We start from the raw sequence: 7721 nt of genomic DNA, 5'->3' as shown, positions 1-7721 counted from the left end.
TAGGTGTTCAGAAACAATGTTGTAAAGCACTGATCTCGACACGTCAGGAAATTCGTTTGAGAGACCTGTTATTGTGAAGCGCCTGTTCTCACGAATCCTCGCTTCAACAGAAGCCACCAAATTGTCTGTAATCAAAGAAGGGCGACGGGAGTGGTCCTCATCATGGACATTGTCACGGCCATCTTTGAATTGTCGTACCCACTTACGCACTTTGTTTTCACTCATAACAATATCACCGTACACTTCACAGATCTGTTGATGAATTTCTGCAGCAGGCAGGTTCCTTATCACTGAGCGAACCTCACATGTAGCAGGTGAGTTGATAGTCTTAAACATTTTTAAAGCACAGAACAGAACCATACAGGTTAGCTACAGAGCTGAAACTGAGCACGGTTGTTCCCGAGGCATGCCGGTACACGACACACGCGCTCGTTGCGGTATGTGCGTGAACTACTCGTATCTACAATAAAACGGGCCTTACTTTAAAAATACCCCTCGTATGTATATAATAAAAGTCAGTGTTTGGATGCGGAGGGAAGACGGTATATGAGCAGCTTTCTAATTGGCTGCCACTTTCACAGGCCACTGTGACCAGCACGGGTGACGGACCTGGACCAAACTTGGCACACATAACCCCCATGAACCCCTTTACGTCCTGGTGAAGTTTGGGGGAGGACAGACAAATGATGATGGGATTTGTAGTATGTTCAAATCCATTGGTTCCCACAGACCACTGTGGCTCCCAACAAAGACCGATAAATACCAAACTTAGCATACAGAGACCCGATGACCCACTCTACATGCTACTGCAGTTTGGAAGAGGGCTGACCATGGATGGTGGGACTTGAAGTACCTCCACTTAATTCCCGAGACCACTGTGACCCTCATCCAATGATCAATCAAGACCAAACTTGGCATACATAACCCCCATGACCCTCTTTATGTTCTGGTGAGGGTTGGGGGAGGACGGACAATGGATGATGGAGTTTTTAGTACTTTCCCATCCTTTTTGTTCCCACAGACTACTGCGGCCCCCAACAAAGACCAATAAAGTCCACACTTGGCACACAGAGCCCCCATGACCCACTCTACATCCTACTGCAGTTTGGAGGAGGGTGGGCCATGGATGATGGGACTTGAAGTACATCACTCACTTCCCAAGACAGCTGAAAACCTCATCCAATGACTAATCAAGACCAAACTTGGCACACAGAGCCCCAATGGCCCACTCTACACCCTGGTGCAGTTTTGAGGAGGATAGACCATAGATGACGGGACTTCAAGTACCTCCACTTGCTTCCTGAGACTGCTGTGACACTCATCCAATGACTGATCAAGACCAAACTTGGCACACAGAGCCTCCATGACCACACATCCTGGTGGGGTTTGGGGGAGGATAGACCACAGATGATGGGACTTGAAGTACCTTTACTCACTTCCTGAGACCGCTGTGAACCTCATTCAATAACTGATCAAGACCAAACTTGACACACAGAGCTCCCATGACCCACTCTACATCCTGGTGCTGTTTGGAGAACGATGGACCATGAATGATGGAACTCGCAGTACCTTCACTAACTTCCTGAGAGCACTGCGAGCCACATAAATAACTGATAAAGACCAACCTTGGTGCAAAATGCCTCTCTCTCAAATTACCCAGGCAGTGCCGGGTCCCCAAGCTAGTATAAAATATAGAAAGAACCATACTGTTTAAATGATTTTGTATTATGCAACTACATTTCATGATTTGCTAAAAAAATATTTTAACTCTCCCCCCCCCCATTTTTTCTTGGCTATGGTCCTGCTGGTAATACTGGTGGTATTCATGTGTTGAGCAATAATAGTCTTTGAAATCTCCATTCTGCTATGCATCCACATTGCAGAGGCTGCTTCTAGATAGCACTTTAATCCTCGCCAAAGAGGGTTTTAAAAACCTGCTTTGGTGCGGGTTAAAGTCCACACACCTCCCCCTAAATCATTCACTTTCCCCAGGGGGTGTCTGGATGGTCTCCTAGTACCTTCCGCACCAAAACACCCCCCCCCCCATTACCTTAAAATAGGAAATAACTCAATCAGCTACCATTATGCCTTTTGACATGTAGCACTAAGAGATGGGGGACCATTCCATGCCAAAAAGCATAATTGCGGAGGAGTACATTTTTCTTTTCTTTTAAAGGTTTTAGCGGGGGGGGGGGGGGGATTTGGGGGAGGAATAGATTCCCTCTTCACTTCTCCGGGCCCACCAGGCCGAAGAAGCAAATTGGGCTGTGCAGACTGACCCTCGGTAGTACCAGGGGTCTGTCCCAATAGGACCCATGCACAAATTAATTCAGGACAAAGTTGGGTTTTCCCCCTTTGTCTCAAATTAATTGGGTTTTTACCAGAGACGTTGTTTGGATGCTTCATGTAAAACCACGGGAGCTCCTGCATTATAGGGCCTGTCTGGATGGGTCCAGAGACCACTTTAACAGTCATGGTTCAGGGCTATGTTATCACATTTATAAGTTTTCTAGCCTTGTCTGCCAAAAGGTGCTGGTAGCACACCAAACTGCAACTTCTGGGATTGAGCCATGGCAGTTAAAGTGGTCTCAGACTGCATCAATTCTACAGTATAGATGCACCCTCAACCATTGTTCTGTCACAAGTTTTCTACTATCTTTCTTCTTCTTTCAAACCAACTGATGGAAGGATTTGGAGGTATAAATCCTACACCTGAAATCAGATACTTTCAGTACTTTTTTCATGCAGAAGATATAATAGTATAAAGAAGGGTTTTATACCTAATTTTATCTGCTGAAAGAACTAGAAAATTAATTACATAGAAGATAAGGGGGACTGTATTATAATAAATGGACACTGTGGAAGACATGAATGATTGAAAATAGGATATGAATCAGAGCTGTTATTAACTAGAACTCTTAATATTTATATGATTCATTTAACAGAGCTCCAATTTATTTTGGGGCACATCAATTTAATAAGTATCAGAATCCGCAATCCCCTTCCCAAGGTGACCATCTCCCAAAGGAATTAATTATGCCTATGCATATGGAATGGGTAGAATTATATCCATATGATGTTCTATGTGAATATCTGTGTGTATTTCACTAAAGTGTATCACATAACAATTTCTTTCTTTACAAAAAAAAGATGCAATATTGATTAAGTAGATAAAGAAAAATATTTGCAAACTTCCTTGGTTAACTTTGAAACAATTTGAATTTTCTACCTTCAAATTGAAAAAGTGTCATCATTTTTTTTCTTCTACATGTCCCCAATATCGGGGAAAGGCATGTTCCCAGCCTTTCCTGCTAGTCTTCCTGGAAATGACAAATAGGGTCATACTCTTCCATATTTCACAGATTTCAACATGGACATATGAGATATTTCACAGATTTCAACATGGACATATTTCACAGATTTCAACATGGACATATGAGATAAAGTAACATCAATGGTCAAGACAGAAGCAGGGTGGGATGGAAGAGGGAGTATTCATTAGGAAAAACACACAAGCCAGGTGAGGCTGAAGATGTTTTCTTTTTCTAGAGGACTTTATTGCACAAGGCAAGTAACTTACTTACTTACTTACTTACTTAGGTTCTCCCTCATAGCCCAAGGAGGGTGGCCTTCCAAGTCTAGTGTCTTGGTGGCGGGTCCGTTGGTGGCTGTGGAGATCTATTCTTGATCCGCATGTTCTCCCGCAGTGAGGACATCAGTTTCCAGATGGAAGGCGGTCTCGGCCAGGGTTGGATTGACATGCCTTCCTCTTGGCACATTTCTTCTATAATGTGATGAGTCCCTTTCACTTCCATGTCAGCATGACAGCAGTAAAGGACCTCATGGGAAGGATTCTCCTCTTTACCTCTTCTTCCCTTTACCCCTCGCCCTTATTATTTATTTATTTATTTTAAACTTTTGTATCCCGATCTTCTCTACCTCTGTAAAGGGACTCAGACCGACTCACTTAAGGATTCAATGCTAATAATACAGACTAAAACGTCATACAACAATAAAAGATTAAAATACATATAGAATAAAATACATATAAGCCAAATTGCCAAGATAAAATCATGTCCAACTCAGTCCGCGTATGTGGTCAATAACTTTAGTCTATTGCCAGTCTCAGCCATTATTCTGGGAATGCTTCATTCCATAGCCAGGATTTCACTAGCCTCCTGAAGGTCAGGAGGGAGGGGGCAGATCTGATCTCACTCGGGATAAAGTTCCATAGCTGAGGGGCCACCACAGAAAAGGCCCTGTCACTCATTCCCACCAGACGCGATTGCAAAAGTGGTGGGACTGAGAGGAGGGCCCCACCAGAAGATCTTAACATCCTTGATGGTTCATAGGAGAGAATACGTTCGGATAGGTAAACTGGGCTGGAACTCTTTCCAAGCTGCCATTATCTAATTAGTTTAGATTTTATAATTATACTAGCCGTCCCCTGCCACGCGTTGCTGTGGCCCAGTCTGGTAATCTGGAAAATAAAGTAATGAGAAAGTGTTGGTTTCTAATATATGTAATTTCCTTAGGCTTGTGGGTAAACAGTATCTGATTACGTTTTCTTCCCCTGGTGAATGGAATTGGACTGGATGGCCTTAAGTATTTTCTATTGGTCATGGGGGTTCTGTGTGGGAAGTTTGCCCCAATTCTATTGTTCATGGGTTTCAGAATGCTCTTTGATTGTAGGTGAACTATAAATCCCAGTAAGTACAACTCCCAAATGTCAAGGTCTATTTCCCCCAAGCTCCATCTGTGTTCCTAGTTGGGCATATGGAATATGAGTGCCAAGTTTGGTCCAGATACATCATTGTTTGAGTCCACAGTGCTCTCTAGATGTAGGTGAACTACATCTCCAAAACCCAAGGCCAATACCCACCAAAACCTTCTAGTGTTTTCTGTTTTTCAAGGGCGTCCTGTGTGCCAAGTTTGGTTCAATTCCATCATTGGTGGAGTTCAGAATGCTCTTTGATTATAGGTGAACTATAAATCCCAGCAACTACAACTCCCAAATGACAAAATCATAATTTTTGAGTGATGGCTACTCCTTGTATAGTGAGACGTTTTGTTGCCAAATTTGGTGTGATTTTGTTCGTTGGTTCCTTTGTTTTTAAGGTACCCATTATGCACAGAGCATTTTTATATATATAGATTTGCCTTGTGTTGTTTTTTTTAAAACCCGGAACTGTGTGATTGCTCTAAATATAATAAGTAAACCATGTCTTCCCAGCAATACCACAGGAAGGCAATTATGACAGTAAGCAGAAGTAGTAATACAGGATCAAGAACTGGTGAATAGGATTTGATTTTTGAAAAAAAGTCATTTGTTCCTTATATGTTGCATTATTTTGTAATATCTGTGCACATGAGACAATATTAAGAAATGGAAGTGGCACCCACACAAAAAAAACTTAAGAATCAAAACACTTCTCTATGACTTCTTGTTACAATTTAATTCTAGGGATCTGATGGATTCATATAGAGCTATATTGCTACACTGTTCTTCGAGATCCAGCATCTCAAAGAACAGTCACACTAGATTTAGCTGCGAAAATGTACTCCTTGCCACTCCTCAAACCTGGACACCCAGGCTCAAAGGTCAATCCGGGAGAATACCTAATCTGTGGTCTTGGGCTATCCCTAAATCTGCCTGTTGACTAGCCTTTGGATTGACTTGTTGAGATTATGTTTCAATTTGTTTGCCTTCATCCAATCAATTACTGAGAGCAGACACTGGTTCAGTTGTGAGTCTGCTTCCTTGGGATCAGATGAAAAGGAAAAATAGAGTTGGGAACCATTGTCATACTGGCAACCCCAACCCCATAAAACTCCAGATGATTTTCCCCAGTACTTTCATGTGTGTGTGTGTGTGGGGGGGAGGGATCCCTCAAGCTGACAGCCAAGGCATAAAACAGAAATCCTATCATATTATTTTCTGAGTTCACCAAGAAGGATCAAGAAGGACTGCAGAACAGTGTTCTTAAGTCCCATCCTAGAGGCAATCCAGATGTCCACCATAGTTAATGGTACTATCAAAGGTCTGCGAGGCCCACCAGCATGAACAGGAACACATTCCCCCAACCCAGTTCCCTGCATAAGGCATTCACCAAGGTGTCCCAGAACCAGATCTGGAGCTTGAATGAAATTGATTTAGATAACCCATCTCATCCATACCACTGAAGCTGGGAAATCTCCAACTGAATGTATTGTTGAAGGCTTTCATGGCCAGAATCACTGGGTTGTTGTAGGTTTTTCCGGGCTATATGGCCATGTTCTGGAGGCAGGCCTGTAGCCAGGATTTCGTTTCGGGGGGGGGGGGGGGGCTGAATTTTTTTTCAGGGGGGCTTTTGGGGGGGCTGAGTTTCGGGGGGGGGGCTGAGTCTGAGTGAAAGAGGGTCTAGCCTAGCAAACCTTTTGTATCATTACCCCAATACCCCATGCATATGGGATATATTGAGTATGGTGATCAGATCATGATATGGATAAACATAACAGTTTAAATAATGCACCAATAAGGCCTTTTCGCGAACCACCATGAAAATTTCGGGGGGGGGGGCTGAAGCACCCCGAGCCCCCCCCCCCCCCCCCCCCCCCCGGCTACATGCCTGTCTGGAGGCATTTTTTCTCCTGACATTTCGCCTGCATCTATGGCAAGCATCCTCAGAGGTAGTGAGGTCTCCAACTGAATGTTAGAGATTGGCTGATAAATGTTAAACATGGTAGAATCCAGAGAGGTCATTTTCAGTAACAGCTTGACCATTGTCATTGTCATTATCACCTCCATCTTAGTTTCTACACTGACAATGTCGAATAAAATTCCAGTCTCCCCTTTGCCAACTTAGTTGCAGCTTTGAAATACAAAAACAGACTAAATCAACTCAAGTGATCACGAGTTAGAGTATGCATTATGTTTTGTATGTTTGTGTCAAACTTTGTGTTTTCATAACTGAGTGTGAAAGAGAGTGGGCGGTCATTTGGCATTATTATATAACTTTTTTTTCCCTTTCGTAAAACAAAAAGAAAAGGCTGTTCATACTCATTCTTTCATGTCAACATCTGAAAAAGTCAACTGAAAATAAAAAACAAGATGCCTTACTTTGGTTGTCTATTTGTTTTTATTTGCCTGCAAATCTATTCCAATTTATGATGAAAATTTCATAAGGATTTTTGGACAAGATTTATTTACAAAGATTTTGCCATTCCTAACCTGAAGAGACTGAAGACTAAAGAGAGTTATTTTGCCTAAGATTATTCAGTGGGATTTTCCTGAGTTCTAGGATTCATCTATACTGTAGAATGAATGCAGTTTGACATCACTTTAACTGTCATATTCTCATGCTATAGAATCAATGGATTTGTAGTTTGGTGAGACACGAGCACTCTTTAGCAAAGAAGGCTAAAGAATTTGCAAAACTACAATTTCTATTATTTCATAGCATTTTTGTCAAAACATCAATCTGAAAAGGGAACCATCTCTTTTCAGAGATAAGTAGTAAAACACAAAAGCTTACTTCACCCCTGGGAGAATCTAAAAGAAGCACCAAGAGAATGTATCGTCGAAGGCTTTCATGGCCGGAATCACTGGGTTGTTGTAGGTTTTTCCGGGCTATATGGCCATGTTCTAGAGGCATTTTCTCCTGACGTTTTGCCTGCATGTATGGCAAGCATCCTCAGAGGTAGTGAAGTCTGTTGGAAGTAGGAAAATGGGTTTATATATC

This window comes from Anolis sagrei, chromosome 4 (genome assembly GCF_037176765.1).
Source record: "Anolis sagrei isolate rAnoSag1 chromosome 4, rAnoSag1.mat, whole genome shotgun sequence".
Lineage (NCBI taxonomy): Eukaryota > Metazoa > Chordata > Lepidosauria > Squamata > Dactyloidae > Anolis > Anolis sagrei.
This window is presented reverse-complemented; position numbering follows the sequence as displayed.